This window comes from Aotus nancymaae, unplaced genomic scaffold (assembly GCF_030222135.1).
Source record: "Aotus nancymaae isolate 86718 unplaced genomic scaffold, 86718_ANA_hifiasm-v0.15.2.pri h1tg000020l, whole genome shotgun sequence".
Lineage (NCBI taxonomy): Eukaryota > Metazoa > Chordata > Mammalia > Primates > Aotidae > Aotus > Aotus nancymaae.
In genome coordinates this window covers 29,108,430-29,127,942 of record NW_026988432.1, presented here as the reverse complement: position 1 = coordinate 29,127,942, position 19,513 = coordinate 29,108,430, and the positions used below count along the sequence as shown (strand labels likewise).

At 49.3% G+C, this 19,513-nt stretch overlaps 1 protein-coding gene across 2 annotated transcripts in view; it reads right to left on the bottom strand.

Moving 5' to 3' along the window:
- Positions 1–19,513, bottom strand: part of ZBTB7C (zinc finger and BTB domain containing 7C) — a 372,622-nt gene that overhangs the window by 265,389 nt on the left and 87,720 nt on the right. The window lies entirely within an intron of this gene.

Sequence of the window (19,513 nt, the reverse complement as noted above, 5' to 3'; positions counted from 1 at the left end):
TTCCTGCACAGATTGATACAGAAGGGCTCTCTCTATATAAATACTGTTTTCTCTTCCTACTCACGTCCTCAAGGCCTCATTTCTCACCCAAATGACCTATCGAGGTAGTTCTTACATGAAAGCAGTCCCTCCCCTCGGAGAACACTAACACCAGCAGGTAAAACAATTTTTCTCATTGCACAGCATGTTCAATAGAGCTGGCTAAGTCAGGCCAGATCGATGTCCACTCTGTGTGGTGAATCTGCACAGATCGGCTGAAGTTGGATATTGGAGTCTGAACTTGAACCTCTCATGTGGGTTCTCATAATATTCCTCCACAAAGGACTTTCCCCAAAAAACCACAGTCCATAGTTGACTCCAGTCTTGCTGGCAGCTAAGCACATCCTGGGAAAACCAAGAGCCAGCAGGTGTCTACAAACCATTTCTTTGCAGTTCCATGCCACTGCATCCTCTGGCTCGGGTCATCAGGAACCAGCCCCACTTTGCAACCCCAGGGTCCACACTCCAAGTGCAGTCTCTGGTTTTTGAGGATTTTAGTCCCATTAGTGTACACAGTGCTAGGAATGATGTGGGACAGGGGGGACGGAGGCAGCATTGCACCAGCAGTTCCAGCAGGTCAGGCTGCCAAAGCTTCTGTCTCCCCTCCCTCCCTTTCCTATTACTGGGAGTGCTTAATGTGCACCCGTGCAAGAAGACCAATTTGCACCCACTGTGGAGGACACAGCTTGGAATTTCTTGACTTCTGTGCACCTCAATGGCCAGTGACTTCACTGTTTCAGTCTTGCCCCTTGATCTGTCACGAGAGTCGGGGAGGAGAAGAAGGTAAGCCAGGCATAACAGTCGAAGGTTCTTAAAACAGAAGGCAAACAGCTGAAGCAGGCAGTGATCCCTGAGAATCACCAAGACTCCCCAGCCTCCCTCTGATGAGACTCAGGGGCTCCTTTTTATCTCCAGAATCTACAAGACAGGGTCAGTGGGAAGTAGGCCAAATGCTATACGGTGTGACAGCAAGGCCCTAGGACTTTCTCTGCCTCCCCAGATACCTCCCCAACTTGTGAGCAGGTTCCTGGCACTATAAGTTCATGCCTTTAGCACGAGGTGTTAATACTGTCAAATACAAACTACTCCACAAAAGATGAGGCTTTAAGCTTATTGCGGCCATAAGAATAGAGGTAGCGGTGGAAGACCTCAGAGCAGGGCTTGGAAGAAGGTTGGAGCTTGGGGTGCTGGGTGGAGGGGAGCAAGAGGCTGGGCAGAGGCCAGGTAGGTCAAGGACAAGCTCCACAACTCAGATGGCACATAGCCCAGGCGGCGACAGGGCCTTGATCCAGGCTTGGCCCCACTTCCACTTTGCTCTGTGAACTTAGGTTAACTCACTCCTCTGGGTCTCCATATCCCTTTTTCGAGGTAAAACCAAAAATAAACTTATCTCACTTCTTGCAAAGTCAAGGATAGTTTTACCAGTTCCCTTGTTAGGGACATGGTTCTGTGATGAGTAGCAAGACTTTACACTGTGCCAAGTGTTGTTGTAAACCTTCAATGAGCGCTAACTCATGCAATCCTTCCAAAGATTCCAGAGGCGGGAGCTATGACCACCCCCATCTTACAGATGATAGACCTTGCGGTGACTAGCCCAGGGTCCCTGGCAGGTGGATGACAAAGCCAGGTATAAACCCAGGGGGTCTGGGCCAGAGCCCACACCTTCACCGTCACCCTCCATGGCCTCTCTACGTGCAGGGGCCCCGGACACAGGGCACAAGCCCAGCTGCCTGCTTCTAATGTTCTGATCCCATTTTTGAGGGGTACATTGTGCCTGGTGTATCCCCAGTCACAAAACAGGAATAGTCTCAAGTGCTTTTGTTCCTATTGTAGTACTCTGCTGAGACCGGAGTAACTGCCTAAATCCATTTCAAGACTGCACTAGGAAGGCGTTCTTCACACCAGTGTGGGGTACACACCTGTTGTTAAAAAAGATAGCCTTGCTAGATTTGATTTCTGACACCCTGACTTCATTTTAATTCTGTTTGAGACAAGGCTGGTTTTCCTACTAGTGCTATACAGGCCTAACTCTGCAGGGAGGGCTGAGGTGCCTAGAGCCTTTGTTACCTTTAATTAGCTGTGCTCTCATTGATTGATTGATTGATTTTCTTCCTGAGTTGCAAGAGAGGACGGCGCCTCTGCTCCCCAGGTGCGCAGGGCCTGCCACTGGAATTATAACGAGCACTAAGCCGGCCCAGCACGCCATTCCAGGCCTGCGAGACCTCCACTGCTCCCTGTCAGACCTCAAATTGATTCTGAAATTGCTTTGAGGACATAAAGTGGGGAACAATTTGAAACCCGTGTAATTATCTGTGCGGCTGCTGCTGGGTGACCCGGCCATCCATACCTGAGACCATCTGAAGAGGCCAGAGCTATGGTTCCAAAACAAAGAGTAGAAAATAGCTACTAGGAATCTGCGATTCACATGGGACTGATGGTTCCCAGGATGGTTCCCACTCAGGGACCTGGAGTTGGGCTTCACTGCGGGCAAGCTAAAGGTCTATCCTGGGAAATACTGCCCAGACTAGTTTTGTGAACACACTCTGCATAATCACTGAGTATCCGCTGAGCACCTACCAAGTACTCAGCACTGCATGAGACACGCCAGACGTACCAAGAGGTGATACCTGTCCTGGGTGCTATGGAATCCAAGTGGAGAGAATGGTAACATGGGGAAATGTTATGTAATAATGCATTATTACTTGTAAGACAGGATGTGCTAATGCCCAAATGAGTGGAAATACTCCAAGCTGACAGTTAGGGAGAGCAGATGAACATCGGACTCATGACTAAATACTCCCTGTGCCCTCCATCATGTGTGCTCCGACCTCCTACGGAGTTGGTATGGACAGAGAAACTGAGGCCCAGGGAGCTCGTCACTTGCCCCCTCCCCTCAGCCCCAAGAGGGGTAGGTGCATTAGAGACTAGCCCACAGGAAGCATTAAGGAGGCCAAGGATTATGCTATGTAGCCTCAGCTCACCGAAGTTTTTGCAAGAGAAATGCAGAAACATCCTGGAAAGAAAGAAAAAAAAAGAGCTGAGCTCAGGGTGTCAACATGATTGTAACTGCAAGGTTTTTATACCTGCAAATGTCTGTCAACAAACACTAGTTCCAAACAGAAATTCAAACCTGAGCACACTCCCTGTGCAGGTAACATCTCAAAATCACATTTTACCAAGAAATTTGAGAGTCAGCACCCTCTGCTGTGTAGACATCTACTTAAATGGGCTGAGGGTAGGCGATTGCTCCTCAGCCTGCTCTGGGTAAGGTTTCCTCTTGACCCCCACCACAATCATTAACACCAAACAGATATTACATAACATTTCCCCATGTTATCCATGCTCCAGGCTCAGCCACAGTTAGGGAGAGTTTGCAGAACACCAGTTGCTTCCTGGAAGCAGGGACCCAATTCTCATTTGCTACCTTTTGTGTGTGTCTGTGGTAAATAAACACAACATCGAATTTATCGCTTTAACCATATGTAAGTGTACAGTCTAGTGACATTAAGTATATTCACAGTGTTGTGCAACCATCATCCCCACTAGTCACCAAAACATGTTGTATTTCCAGTTAGCAGAGTAAGAAATATTAGGTGCTTAATAAATATTTGTTGAATTAATGAACAGTCCAACATTCAGGTACCTGGAAGTTACTAGGCTCTGACACAGTATTCCATACAGAAGTCAGTCGTCCATCCACTATGCTTACCTTCTTATCACAGCCCAAATCTTCTCTCTTCTCCTCTCCTCCTCCAAGTGAATATGCAGCAGAGCTCAGCAACTGTCCTCGGGTATGGGGTCAGAGCCCAGTCATCCCTACCTAGAATGATGCCTGCCTTTTACGTGGCGCTGACAGCAAAACAAACCAAAAAAGCAGGCTCTTTACAGCCTAGCATTAAAACCCAACAAGAATTATCCCCAAAGAAAAAATAGGTGGGTATTTCAAACAGATATGCCCTTTGCATCGGAATTACTCTGAGGTACACAGTGTAAAAATGTGAGCCAGTATTCTACAGGGCAGGCCTGGCAAGAGATGATCTGCCAACTATCTGCCACCTCCTTACCACCTTCCCTCTACTCTCCCACTCCACCCTCCTAAGGAATCTCTTGCCTGGCATGAGAAACAAACGAGGGGCTTTACTGTCCCTGTAATTGCTCCAAATCCCATTAATTACATGGTAAGCCTCCAACAATAGGCCAGGCTGCCTGCCTTAATACAAGCTTGACTTGGGGAAGATTCCAGGGCCTCTGGGGCCTCAGTTTCTATCACGATAAAATGAAGGGCTGATGAATGCTATGTCCCCTTCCAGGCTCCATGTTCTATGACTCTGAGCTTGAAGAGCCAGTAGCCTCCTCACATGCCCAAAGGCACGAGACAACTAATCACTTCTCACACTGTCATCATAAACTGTCAAAACTTTGTCTACAAAGACAGCAGGTCGGAATCAGAACTTTCTTTCTAACTGAAAAGAATTTACCCAGGCCAGGGGCTGGTGAGGGCCCATGCTGAAATGGGATACCAAGTGCCAGACTCTTAGGCCAGAGTGCTTCCAGCTAGACAGCTTATGATTGTGGTATTGATTGCTGGCTAAGCCTTCTAAGCAACATATAATGCTGTTTAAAATCACATCTTTGGCCAGGTGCGATGGCTCAGGCCCATAATCCCAGCACTTTGGGACACCGAGGTGGGCGGATCAAGTGGTCAGGAGATTGAGACCATGCTGGCTAACATGGCGAAACCCATCTCTACTAAAAATGCAAATTAGCTGGGTGTGGTGGCACGCGCCTGTAATCCCAGCTATTCAGGAGGCTGAGGCAGGAGAATCGCTTGAACCTCGGAGGCGGAGATTTCAGTGAGCCAAGATTGTACCACTGCACTTCAGCCTGGTGGCAGGGACTCCTACAATTAATGCTTTCTAAAATTAATTAACCTAACAGGACCATGCAATCTATCCCTTTTCTAAATTGGGCTTTTGTATACTCACTTTACATAAACGAAGGGGCACCCAAAAGACACCAGCTGTATTATGGCCATGCGTGTTCCCATGTCGGCCATGCAAGGCCATAAATACACACACACACACACACAGTTTGGTGTGTACAGACAAGGACACGTTGGTTGAGCCAGTCTGACCAGTGCCCCTTCCACCCCCTGACCCCAGATCCCCCATCTCAGAGGAAAGGTAGGGGTTTGGAGTTAGGCCAGCTTCTTAGCTCTGCCCTTCCCCAGCTATTGTTCCTCAAAGGGTGATTCTATTGGCATTTAGGGCAGGATGACCTCTTGCTCTTGCATCTCCCTCTCACCTTTCCATTTCTGGTGGTCAGCCTACCACATGACCAAGGTGGTCAGAAGCCTTCTGCTTTGTTTTCTCAATGGGCATCCCAAGTCTCCTGTCAGCCTGCGGGCTGCCCTGACCCCTGGTCATTAGTAGGCTGGGTCCTCTCAGTCAGAGTTTCCAATTGGACCAATACATTTGTAAAATACAATAAAAATGAACTGATAGAAAAATAGTCATGTGCTGGGAGAAATGCCAGATATAGGTGAAGGGGAGGAAGGCAGCAAATCATGCTGCCATGTATGTACCTATGCAACAATCTTGCATGTTCTTCACATGTACCCCAAAACCTAAAATGCAATAAAAATAAATTTAAAAAAAATAGTCATGTGCTTAGATGTCGTGGCATTGCCAAACTTCAATAAGAGTTTCTAAGCGTGCACTGTCAATGTCTGTACTTGTGTCACAGACTGGTAACAAACAGTACCAGTGGACCACACCTGAGTAGTCCTGTTCATTCTAGGTCAGTGGTTCTTAAATTACAGTCTCAGGACCAGCAGTATCAGCATCACCTAGGAACTTGATGGGATACATTCTCGAGCCCCACCCCAGACCTCCTGAATCTGAAACTCCGGGGTGGGACCCAGTAAGCTGTGTCTTACAAAGCCCTTTGTGTGAGTCTGATGCATGCTCAAGTCAGAGAACTAACGCTTTAAGCAGACGCTCCCCTCAGGGTGAGGCTGGGCTGGGACCCCAGGAGCCCTACAGAAGGTGAGGTCTATCTGAAGATTCTAGAACATTCCAGGCCAGGTCTCTGGCCATGGTCCTAACCCCTGAAATTAGAAGAACCCTCTGAGGCTTGGCCACAGGCCTGCAGAGATGAAGGAGAGAAAAAGAGGGTGTAAAAAAAAATCACTGGAGTCCCACACTGCTGGAAAAATACTCTTTAATTAGGCCCAGAGTCTTGGAGATCACCAAGGGAGGCTTGCCGGAGACCACTAGTCTCCATTAGCATTTTCCCAAGGGCTACATCCAGGTTATGAAATAGGAGGGTTGGGTGTGATTTGCATATAATTTGCATAGGTCTACTTGGACTGCACACTCTTCTCCAGCAATTTTCAACAGAATTACAATCTTTTCTTTAAAAGCTACTGCTGCCCTAAGGGTTGTCACTTATCATTTTTCCTGCTGTCTCCTCCTCCTCCTCATTCTCCCTCTCTGGCAAATCCACAACCCTAAGCAGGAAGTGTAAAAAGTGCTGAAGAGCACAGAAGCGGGGATAGTGGCAGCAGGGGTTGCTCTTGACGAGGCTGCTATATGAGCATCTCATTCGTGAGGGAATTTCACAGACCTATAAAATATGTTTTTAAAAGGAAACAGGGTACCAAATTGTCATGTTACCAATGTCTACTATTCTCCATAGCTCTCATAAAAGAGAGCACATCTTAGTGCCAAAAATGTTGGAAGAATGTAAATCTCAGAATAAAGGACAATCCTTTTAAGAGAGATAAACTAAATCTTATTTAAAAAATGTAATACATTATCTTATTTTTCTCATTTGTTTTCAGACCCAAGATCTGAATCCTGGCTGCACCAAAGACCCCAGTTGGGCACTTCAAGCTTCAGTAGTTTCTCCCCAAGGAACTGGTACTATGAGCTCTAGTTGCAGGAATCTGGTAAGAGCTGCAAATGTCGAGTGCCTGGCACACAGCAGGCCCTCAAAAATTGGTTGCTGTTTTTCATTATCAAATTTTAAAAATCACTGTTATTATTAATAGGTTATTGAGGAGCTTTCCCTTCTCACCCCTTCTGAGCAAGTGAAAACAATCCTTTCCACTTCCCGTTTTCCAGGCAGTGCATTAAAATTCAAGTCTGGATTTTAAAACCAGAAATATAAGTAGTGGATTCAGGTTAAAAGAACAGCTACGCCCAAGACTTCCAAAGAAAGGCTACTGTTGGAACAAACAGCCTTTCTGTCTTTCCTCATGCTTAAAAGGGCCATGAGAGAAAGACTTTTTTCTGTGTGTGTGTGTGTGTGTGTGTGTGTGTGTGTCCAGAGGATGGCAAGCAGCCTTATTTCAGAATGCCGAGGGAAGGCGCTGTCACCCAAGCGCACAGGCCTGGAAAAGCAAACTGCTTCCCTGGATTTTCGTTCAGAACATATTTGGGAGTGCATCTGCCTCAAAGCCCAGGGCTTTCTAGTCCCCTGGCCTCCCCCAGCTCAGCTCTCCCATGCTCTGGGGAGTCTGAGATAGGGGCACATTCCACTTGGCAACTCAGGCTGGGAGCAATAGCGTTCTCTTTGTGGGTGACCTATCAACCCACTTGTCCTCTACATTTTGGTCTTCCAAAGAGACACATCAGCAGGCCCCTGGCTGCCTGGCTCTGAATGTCAATAAAAAGTAACTGCCCCTCTATGGGACAGATACGTGCACATCTTTTCAGCTGATTTGGGCAGTAAATTATATCATGTGCAGTCTTTGCTCACCATTCCGATTTACTTGATCGACAACAGAAATGCAGGGATTCCTGGCCCCTGCCAGTTGATACTCTGTGATACCTCTGATCCAGATTCCCCACTCCTCCAACAAAACCCAGGGGTAGGCGTCTCTTCCTCTGTTCCCACAGTACCATCTGCTTCCCAAGGCAGCAGATCCCAAGATGCGGCAGATGTCTGTTTTCTTGTCTTTCTCACCCTGCCCCGCCCCACCCCTTGGTGAGGTGCTTGAGGGTACATGACTTGTCTTGTTCAGCACCAAATCTCCTAGTGCCCAGCACACAGTACCATACCAGGTGCTTAGTAAATAGCTGCTGACTGAAGGAATTAAAAAATGAATGAATGAAAGTTAGCCAGTACTGTAAGAGGAAGCCAGGGTCTATTACAGTCACTCTCAATTATATGCAATTTGTCTCCCAGGGGATATTTGGCAATGTCTGGAGACATTTTTGGTTGTCACTAACTTGGTAAGAGGGGGTTGCAACTGGCATCTGATGGGTAAGAGGCCAGGGATGCTGCTCAATGTCCTACAATGCACATGACAGTCTTGATACAATAGATGAGAAAACAGGTTCAAAGAGGTAAAGCAATGTGCCCAATAACACAGCTATTCAGTGGCTGGGACAGCAAATCTGCGGTCTTACCTGGCACCTCAAAGGGAAGTCCTAGGACCAGTGGGGATCCCAAAGGCATGCATGGCTGATAGTAAAGGTCTCAAAGTTATTCCCTTAAAAATATGCTTTTATTTGATTTTTCTTCATCAATAAGATAAAGACAAGTGGAAAAAGCAGCCACGTTAGACCAAATATTTCCTCTCAACAAGTCTGCTTTGATTCCTGAAATTCCTCAGTTAGATTCTCTTCCAGGTGAAGGCAAGAATCTCTGTACTTCTGCTATTCTCCCACCTACTTAGGACATCTTTGGCCTGCCATCTGCTTATCCAGTTTCTATTCATCTCTCAGGGTCAGAGGGAGGGCTTCCCCCTCTATGAAGCTAGATCTGATCGCATAGAAGGGAGCTAATACCTGATTTTCATTTACACATGCAAGCTGTACCTGCTCAGGGAGCATGAAAAGGGGTGTCCGGCAGTGCCCATGTGCTGAGCTCACATGCCTGGGCTTCAGTCACATCTTGGAGATCCAGTCCCGTCCTGGGCCTTGCTACCGGCTGGCCGACTTCCCATGGTTCCCAGCCCACAGAGGTCTTCTTGAGGCCATCCAGGCAGCTGGCATTCTTGTTTATCCCACCCACTCAGCACTACGTACCCTGAACCCCAGAAGGCTTGTCACGCTCCCCTCCTGGCCTTTCCTGGCCACCCCACAGCACTACAATAAGTCATATCATCCCTTGGTCCGGACTCTATTTTACACCTCCAGCAAGTATCCAAGTAAAGACCCTTCTACCATGGTTTCATACTCATTGGCTCTTAATTTCTAAGAGGCAGTAAAGGGCAGTGTTCACCAGCATGACTTCTACACTCAGATTACCTGGGTTCGAATCCCAGTTCTGCTGCTTTCCAGCTACGAAAACTTGGACAAGCTACTTAATTCACTGTGCCTCATGTAAAGAACTACCTCACAGTAACACTGTGAGAATTAGCCAGCTTACCAGAGTCCCTGGCACCCGGTAACTACTCCATAGGAGTCAACACGGGTCATGTCACGTGCTGTGTTCCGAGGTGCCCAGCTGTCCCAGGCTTCTGAAACAGTATCTCAACCATTGGTTCAGCAGTGTGTTTTCAGTGCCTACTGTATGTCAGCCACAATGTGAGTACTGAGTTATGTCCTGGGCTTGGGGGAACAGGACAAGCTCTTCCACGATGCTAGTGAGCAGGGATGTCAATACATAATAACCGATGCCATGCGAACCTTCTTGATCACCAAGGCTGATGCTGAAAGTAATAGTTTCTTCACTGGATTCCTAGTGCCATCATCTCATCTGATAGTCCCGTGCCTGTTTATGGACCCAAGAAGCTCTTGCATCAGGTCCTGTTCATCTGATCCTCCTTTTGTTATAACTATCACTCCCCTCATCTCTTTATAAGTATGGACCTAAGGCTCAGAGAGATTAAGTGACTTATCCAAGATGACACAGTATTCAATGGATGGATTCAAAGCCAGGAGTTCTGCTTTCCAGGCCAATTGTGGCTGTCATGCTCAGCTCCAGGGGGATCATTCATAGGAAATGGATACCCTGGAGTTGGGAGTGGATCTGTGCAGTATCAAGAAAACCCAGAGGCCTCAGGCCAGCAAGTGCAGACAGAAGTTGCTAAGAGTGAGCCTAGGGCAGTGGTTCTCAAGCCTGCCTGGGAATTAGATCACCTTGGTGCTTAGGGTCCTGTCCAGACAAATTAGATCCGGATTGTTGGGGTCAGGCAGCAGCATTTTTAAAGCCCTCTCCCCTACTCCCCAACAGTCCTGATGTTCAGCCTGCAATAACTGCTCTAGTTCCTTGTTACTCAAAGTGTGGTCCCTGGACCAGCAGCACAGGCCTTGTTAAGAGCTCATTAGTACTGGACTGGGAGCTTGTTAGAAATGTAGAATGTCTGCCCTCCTCCATATCAACATGAGTCAAAATCTGCTTGTTTTAATTACAAACTCCAGGGCATGGGTGGGTAGAGCTGGTCTTGCAGAGGACAGAAGCCAAAGAATACAGATGTCATCCCACTTGGGCTCAGCCCTATTGTGGGGAGATTTCTCTGTGGGTAACATGATTGGATGTATGTCCCCCCCAAATCTCATGTTGAAATGGGATTCCCAATATTGGGGGTGGGGCCCGGTGGGAGGTACTGGATCATGGGGCAGATCACGAATGGCTTAGCACCATCCCCTTGGTGATGAGTGAGTTCTCAGTTCACGTGAGATCTGGTTAAGAGTCTGGAACCGCCCCCTTCTCTCTCTTGCTCCAGCTTTCACCACGTGACATGATGGCTCCCTGTCACCTTCTGCCACAGTTGTAAGCCTCACCAGAAGCAGATGCCAGCACCGTGCTTCCTGTACAGGCTGCAAAACTATAAGCCAATTAAACCTATTTCTTTATAAATTACCCTGTCTCAGGTATTCCTTTGTAGTAATGCAAGAACGAACTAACACAACGAGGTTACCAGATTCAGTGAATGAAAGTATAGGATGCTCAGTTACATTGGAATTTCAGATAAACAACAAATAATGTTTTAGTATAAGTATGTTCTATGCAATATGTGGGATACACATTTACTAAACTTTTTATTGTTTATCTGAAGTTCAAGTGTCCAGGGAAGGAGGAAAAGGGCAGGAGAGCCCAGAGAGGAGACAAAAGGGTGGGGTCACTGTACACAGTGGCCGAGAGCTTCTGGGACTAGTGCACAGGATGATGGCAGGTATGGGCAGTACTGTATCCCCAATCAGCTGCAAGACACAGCAGACTCTTCCAGAAATCCCCTTCAGCAAGGGCTCTTCAGTTGAGCTTCCTTGGAGACCAGGGGAGGAGGAAGAGCCCACAGTTGCCCCCACCCCTCTGGGCCAGCCCATCCCCTAGAGACTGCTGACAGCTAGGAGAAGGGTGCAGGCTACAGGCCACCCGACGTGCCCGCCCCGACCCTGGCTTTCGTTTTTAATGAGCCATTTCCAAGTGCTTCACAGGCAGGCAGGCAGGCAGGCATTGTTTGCCGCCAGCAGGGGAGTCCTGAGCCGGCTGTTAATGGGTTTCCCTCGGCTCACCCTCCTCGCCTGGGGTCTGTACAGCCCCTTTGGATGAAAGGAGCCCTCTGCAGAGGGCATGATGACCATGGGCATGGCAGCCTCTGTCCTCTGTTTGGGCTGTCAAAGCCTACCCTAGTCTGCCTGGGGAATGCCTCCAAGAGTGCCAATTAGAGTTGGGACAAAATGTGTGTGATTTCAGAAGCCAGTGGAGTCGAGACACTCAGAACACAGCAACTTCTGCATAAAGCAGGTACCTAGAGAGCTGACCTTGAGAGGGGCACCAGTTGAGAGAAGCTCAGCAACAGCTGAAGTCTGCTGGGGGTAAATTGGCACACCAGTGCTGGATGAGACTCACAGGGCTTGGGGAGTTTTGAAAACTCAAAACCCCAACAGGACACAGGGAAATGACAGAAGGTTTTCTGTGATCTAGTGAGGAAAGCAAACCTGTGGGATCACGTATTTGGATTCACAATGGAGTGAAGGTCCTCCCCACAGGGACTCATGATGTCCAAGGTCGTCAGTTTCTCCTCCCGCTCCCTGCAACCCCTGGCTGGTTTGAGTGCAAAGAGCACTGGCCTGGTACTCAGGAGGCCCCAGCTTTGCCACCTACCAGTCTGGGGACCGCTCAAGAAGCACTCCCACATTGGGCCTGTTTCCTCATTTTAGGCAAAGTGGGAGGTAAGGAGGTAGACTGGAGCCTGTGTTCAGCTGCGAATCCCACACTCCCAGTAGGAAGGGCAGCTCCTCCTGGGCATGGATAGATCAGCCTCTCCAGAAGGCTGCACAATTGTGATCCACTCCCATCCCCACCCCATCCAGCTGTTCAGAGAATCTCCAGGCTGAGTGAACTCAGTGAACCTGTCCTGCTCTTATGATACTTAGGCATCTCAATTAGCTTCTTGCCCCCTACCCCTAAAGCATAAGTCAACTGGAAAGATTTATAATCAAGGCCTTGGAGAGGCCCTGTGGGTAGAAGATAGCCCTTCCGGTCTACCTGAGCACGGGAAGCACCCAGTCCTCATAAGAAAGGATCAGCCATTTTCACTGTCCCCACGCCTCCTGTCTTCAGAGAGCCACAGCATCAACTCTCCAGCCCTCGAGACCTGGCAACAGGCTTCCTACTCCCCCACCCAGACCCTGGCTCACACCATCAACCACCTGGACCCCCAGCTCCTCCTGGGCCTCAAAAGCACACTCCCTTCCTCGTGTTTTCCCTTCCTTACAGATAAAATAGAACTGGAAGTTTCAAAAGAATGTTACTAAAAATCTTCATGGAAAATTAACAGGAGGGGATTTGTTTTGTTTTTGTTTTAAAGGATTTTGAAAAGAATGATCCTTCCATGTATGGGTTTGGGAGTAAGAGCTGCCTAAATTGGAGTCATGGGTGTCTAAAGAGCCCAGACCCCATCTCCCCACCCCTCCTTCTCCACCCCCAGCCCCAGCCTGAGCAGGAAAACACAGGCTGTGATGATAGCAGGGAGGCTGCTGCAGCATGGGGATGATATCATCTGGATGTTTATCCCCTTCAAACCTTATGTTGAAATGTGACCCCTGGCCTTGGAAGTGGGGTCTAATGGGAGGTGTTGGATCATAGGAGTGGATTTCTCATGAATGGCTTGGTGCCATTCCCTTGGCAATGAGTGACTTGTACTATAGCTCACAGGAGAGCTGGTTGTTTCAAAGAGCCTGGACGCTTTTGCTCCCTCTCTTGCCCTCTGATGTGCCAGCTCCCCTTGCCTGCCATAAGTAAAAGTTTTGTGAGGCCTCACCATAAGCCAAGCAGATCCTGGTGCCATGCTTGCACAGTCTGCAGAACTGTGAGCCAAATCAGCTTTTTTGTAAATTCCCCAGCCTCAGTTAGTCCTTTATAGGACTAACAGAGGAGACAAGGAAGAGACCCTGTTCTGTGTGATGATGAGCGAGTTGCCACACCTCTCTGGGCCCCAGTTTCCATTCCTGTAAAATGGGGATATGTGTGTCCATCACACATGGTTGCTGTGAGAATTCTATGAAATAATACATGTGACCATGTGTCTTGCACATAGAAGACACTCAACAAGCCAGGTGCGGTGGCTCATGCCTGTAATCCCAACACTTTGGGAGGCCGAGGCAGGTGGATCACCTGAGGTCAGGAGTTCAAGACCAGTCTGGCCAATATGGTAAAACCCCTTCTCCACTAAAAATTCAAAAATTAACCAGTGTAATGGCACACGCCTGTAATCGCAGCTACTTGGGAGGCTGAGGCAGGAGAATCACTTGAACCCAGGAGGTGGAGATTGCAGTGAGCCGAGATGGCGCCACTGCAGTCCAGCCTGGGTGACAAGAGCAAAACTCTGTCTCAAAAAAAAAAAAAAAAAAGACACTCAACAAATGTGGCCCTTTCAGCAGGTTTGGCTAAACTCTGTTCCTAGCAAGACCTCACAGCTAAAACCAAAGCCTTAGGTGAAGCAGGATCTTCAACTTGTGCCTCCGCTCAGCCCCGACCCCAGTCTTTGGCACAAGGCAGTGCCTACTATTTTGACCCAGGTTCCTAGGCCAGCCTCACCCTGATCTGATTCCAGAAACAAAACATCTCCCCAAATGTTCTGTGTCCCAATGACCCTGCAGCCCCTGCTCTGAGGATGCCAGGTGGAGAGCTTGTTAAAAAGTACAGGGAGGCTCTGGTGTTTGGGGCTGATTGGATAGGTTCCTCCTAGGTGGCTGCCACATGCCCAGCTTTACACACGGCATCTCAGTGAATCTTCACAGCAGCTCCATGTGACACATACTATTACCACCTCCAGCTTATAGGCGATACCACGCAACGTCCCAGGTCCTGCAGCTACTGAGGGCAGAGCCAGTGGTTCTCAATCCTGGCTGACAAAAAGAATCACCTGGGGAAGCTTTGAAATATACAGATCCCAGATCCATCCCCAGATAGTCTGACCCTGTAGGTCTGGGGTGGGCCAGGGCATCAGAATTTCAGAAGCTCCCAGGGTCATTCTAATGTGCAGCCTGGTTGAGATAGCTCGCCCCACATTCAGCAGTCCTTCCCCCTCTTCTGGAGGACCCCTGCCTCCCTTCTCACCCCCTGCCTGTCCCAGGGGCCCTGCTGAAGCACATGCTCACTAGCTCCAGGCCCAGCCCTTCAGTCACCACACGTGCCCTCAGCTCCAAGGCTCCCAGGCCTCTGGATAGGGAAACTGAGGGCTGAGGTAGACTTGTGACCAGCGGAGGCCCAGATGTTTGTCTTCTGCTCTCTGCCACCCCCTACTGATGCTAGCAGAACATGTCACATGCTGGGAAAAAAAAAAAAACCTCGATTCTGTTTTCTTCCTCTCTTCCTCCCATAGGACTGGTTGGGAACCACCCCTGTCATGAGTCCCCTGCTTCCCCCATTCCTCCAGATGAAGCCTCTGGGCTAGAGGCTTGATTCTCGGGCATCTGGCTTCCTGGAGAGGCCCTTCTGCCTTCCTGGCTGGTCAGGGAGGCAAGTTCCACATGTTGACCCACGCTCTTACAGACTCAGGCTGCCCCAGGCTTTGAATCAGCGCTGGCATGGCGGCAGGCTGTTCCTCACACTAGGAGGGTCACATCTGCGGCCCACATCCTCCCTCTGGTCCAGCCTAGCTCACAGGTGCCCAACACTGGGCTTGGGCCCAAAGCCACCACAGTGTTCACGCATTTGCCTGAACTTGGCCTTGCTGCATGCATCCCCTGGGGCAGGGGCAGTTGTTCTCAACAGCATCTATCATCGCTGAATCCCATGCCCAGTCCTCAGGCTCCACGTCACTTCCATTGGTTGCTGATATTCAAAGAGTCTCTCCCCCAAAAAGGCACTCCCGAGTGAGGCCCCTGCCGTCTTCTGGGGCCCTGGTGTGGAGGGGCCCAGAGCAGGCCCCTTCTTCCCAGAGCCAACATGTCACAGGTTCCAGCCCGCTCCCCTCCCCTGGCAACCAAGCCAAAGAGCTCAGCTGCTGGAGTAGGTTGTGAGCACAAGGCTCAGCTGCATTGTGATGGGAGACAAACAGAAAGATCTTAGCCAGCATCAGAGAGTAAGGCCGATTTCTCCTACCATAGATGTTGTATCAACGAACGAGTATTCATGAACAATGCCAGAATGCCTGTGTGTGTGCGCGCGCACCTGTGTGCGTGTGCATGTGCGTGCATGTGTGTGTGTAACCTTGATTCGTAACCAAATCAGTGGGGCTTCCTCTGGGGCCGGCGGTCTGGGTAAGTGTGTGTGAGCTCATTCAGGTGTTTATTTAGAAAGACAGTGCAGTACAAGGTTAGAAGCAAGTTTTCTGGAGCCACACACACTATGTGGTTCAAATCCTGCCTCTGCCCCTTTAAGCCATATGGGTGTGCTCCTCAGCCAACTGCTCACCTTTTGTGTCTCAGTTTTCCCATCTGTTAAATGGGGTTAATAAAACACTTAGCAAAGTGCCTCACACAGAGAAAGTACTTAATCAATGTTAGCTATTACTATGACCTTGGCGCTATGGGGGGATGTAAAGCAAAATATTATTCCACAGATGTTTTCTGTAGCCAAAAGGAAAGAACCATGGCATGCACAACAGTATAGGTGGATCTGAATACACTATCAAGTGAAAAAGGCTGCAGGGATTTTATACAGCACAACAGGCTTTGAGTAAGGCTAAAGGTAATGGTAATGAAGTGTATATTTTTAGGAATACATACATAAGTGGAATAAAATTAGATAAAAAGAAAAGCAAGGGAATGATAAATATGGGATTAAGGAAAATGGTTACCCTGGGAGGCCCGGGAATGTTTGGATGTAGGCTTTTGTCAAATCCTAGCTTCGTTATGGGCAATGGGCTCTTGGGTGCTTATTGCATTAATAAAAACAACCAAGTAAATAGATAATTAAATAAAGGCAGCCCACGCACAGAGCAATAAAGAAACTGTCACGTGCCAAATATTGTGGTTAAATACCAATAGTTCAAAAGCAGGGAAAACAGAAACGAATGCACAGAGCGACTGTTGCAGGCGAGAAACTGTCCGGGCCCTGGGTTTACATCAGCGAATAGAACAGAAAAAGAATCCCCGCCTTCTGGGAGCTCACATTCCAGTGCAGGGAGACAAGAGTAAGCAAAAGATAAGGTGTCGATGTCAAGTGTGTTAGGAAGAGAAATGAGGAAGATTCAGGAGACAGGAAGTAGACAGGGAGGGAAGGCTCCACCGAGAAAGGGACGCGCAAGCGAAGTCCAGAAGAAGGAGGGGGTTGTGAGGGTTTCTGGAGGCCAAGCTGCCAGGCAGAGGGCACATCCCAGGCCAAGGCCCTGACGCAAGAGGGCCCTAGCACAGGGGGGTCAGTGGGGGGAGAGTCGAGCAAGGGGGAAGACGGAGCAGGCTGTTTGGTTCTTGCAGGCTGCTGTGTGGACTTGCACTGACTGAGTGATACCATGGGGAGGGGCACTGGAAGGCCCTGAGCAAGGCAGGAAGTATCTGACACACGCTAGAGGATCCTGCTGGCTGAGGTGCTAGGAGAACTGGGGGCGGAGGCTGGAAGGCCCATCAGGAGGCTATTGTACTAATCCAGGTGAGAGAGGTGACAGCTGCCAGCACCTGAGAGATGACAGTGGAGGAGGTGAGAAGTGGCCAAACCCCGGATATTATGACACAGCTGCTGCTCTCCTGGGGGCTCCCAGGCTGACAGCCAAGGCCAGACACACGATACAAAATCTACCCTAAATGCTACATCAGAGGCCAAGCCCAGTGAGCACTTCCTGTCTCCTTCCCTCCTTTGCAGCTCTGAAGGGCACCTGCCAGCTGCAGGAAGTGTGCTGGCAGCTGCGGCCCTGCTCCTTAGACCCTGGCTCAGGCGGCCACCACCTCTGAGTCTGCACGCTCCTTCCCAAGTCCTGCTACAGCCAGCCTGACCAGAAACCCTAACCATCTGTGCGGCCAGGGGGCTGACTGTCGTTCCCCACCAAGGGTCTGCCACCCCCCATGACTGCCTCCCTGAGCTCCAACCAGGGGTCCCGTTGTGTCCTCATTATAAGCCTCACTGTGGCCAGACTATCAGAGCCCAGAAAGGTTTGGGTTTTACGTTAGTAGTTCTCTACCTTGACTGCCCATTGAAATCACCTAGATAAATTCATAAATTGTTGGTGCCTGAGTCTCACAGCCTCTGAGACTGTTATAATAGGGATGGCATACAGCCTTGGCACTGGAATTTTCTCAAAGCTTCCAGATAATTCTAACATGCAATCCAGGGTGGCCTGGTCTAGCTCCCCTGTTACTCTCCCTTTTAGGTGCTTCATGCCACAAGCCTCCCTTCAGCCACTTGCTGTCCCAGACGAAGCCCCGGCTGGTTCATCCTCCACCGACATGAGGCACCTCTGCAGAGTTCGCTCAGCCCTGAGATGAGCTGACCGTACCCATGCTGGCAGGCACTGTGCTGGGTAGAGCAAGTGCCCACCTACCTCACCTGATGCGCTGGGAACTGGGGACTTTTTGCAGGGCCACCTTGCAGCCTGGAGAGTTGAGTGCATACCCAGGACCACCAGCTTCCCTAGGCTGCTTCCTAAGGCCAGAAAAGCCCTGCAGCTCAGATACATGTAATCAAGGCTGCACTGGACTGCTTTCCCTCCCCCACTCCTCCCCAGCCCCATCCTTGCTCCTTTAGGACTAGGACTTGGGATGCATTTTTATTAGACTTTTCCTAGGTGAAAATGGTGCTGGGCTAGGGGTGGGGAAACTGGATGGAGTGTGATTTACACTTCCCCTGCATCCTCACACCTCCCAAGGGCAGCCGGCCTTGGCAGCCTGCTCACAGAGCCACTGCAGATGGGCTGCAAGGTGCAGGCTGTGTGCCGATCTGCCCAGCCGAAAGCAGCATCTCTGCATAAGCACCCCCATCTCAATCTCCAATGAGCTGGAGGCCCATTTGGTAAATGCTGATGTCTGTAAGGTTCTGGCAAAGCCAACACTCAGAGAAATTACCCTTATTCCCCAGACCCCATTCATATCGGATCGGGCTGCCCCTATTATATTTTTTCTTTGCTCCAAACAGCTCCTTTAATTCACACTTGCTTCTAAGTTCTGTCTCCAGGCCTCCATCCCTGCATAGCCCCAAACAAGAGAAGTCGCTTTCCCTAGATAAAGGCTTCCTAGCTGCCTCCTTCCCTCCTTAGAGATGATGGCCTTTATCAGATTAGTTTCCAGTGGACTTGGCTTGCCCATGGCCCTCCTATAAACCCTAGGCAGGATTTCTCAATCTCAGCACTGACACTCTGGGTTGCTGTGTCAGGTGAGGAGAGGAAAGGAGGCTGTCCCAGGCACTGCAGGATGTCTAGCAGTATCCCTGACCTTCACCTACTCAATGGCAGCAGCACTCTCCTTCCCAGGGATAATCCCAGACCTCACCACCAAATGTCCTCTGGAAGAGGGTGGGCAAAATTACCCCGGCTAAGAAACACTGTGCTATGGCAATGTGACTGGAAACCTCTGGAGGGCAAGGACCATGTCAGCACTTCTGAGAGACAGGTCAGTTGGTGGCCAGTTCAGAAAACCAAGCTCTGATAATCAAAAAATAATAGATGTTGGCGTGGATGCCCTGAAAAGAGAAGACTTCTGTACTGTTGGTGGGAACGTAAACTAGTGCAACCACAATGGAAAACCGTGTGGAGATTTCTTAAAGAACTAACAGTAGATCTACCATTTGATCCAGGAATCCCACTACTGGGTGTCTACCCCGAGGAAGAGAAGTCATTCGAAAAAGCCACTTGCACTCGCATGTTTATAGCAGCACAATTCACAACTGCAAAAATGTGGAACCAACCCAAATCCCCGTCAATTCATGAGTGGATAAACTGTGGCATGCACACACACACACGTGCACACACACATGCGTGTGGACACACACATACACATATACACACACATACACGGACACACACACGTGTGCACACACATACACACATGCACGCACACATATACACACACATGCACACATAAACACACACACACATATGGAATACTACTCAGCCAGAAAAAGGAATAAATTAATGGCATCT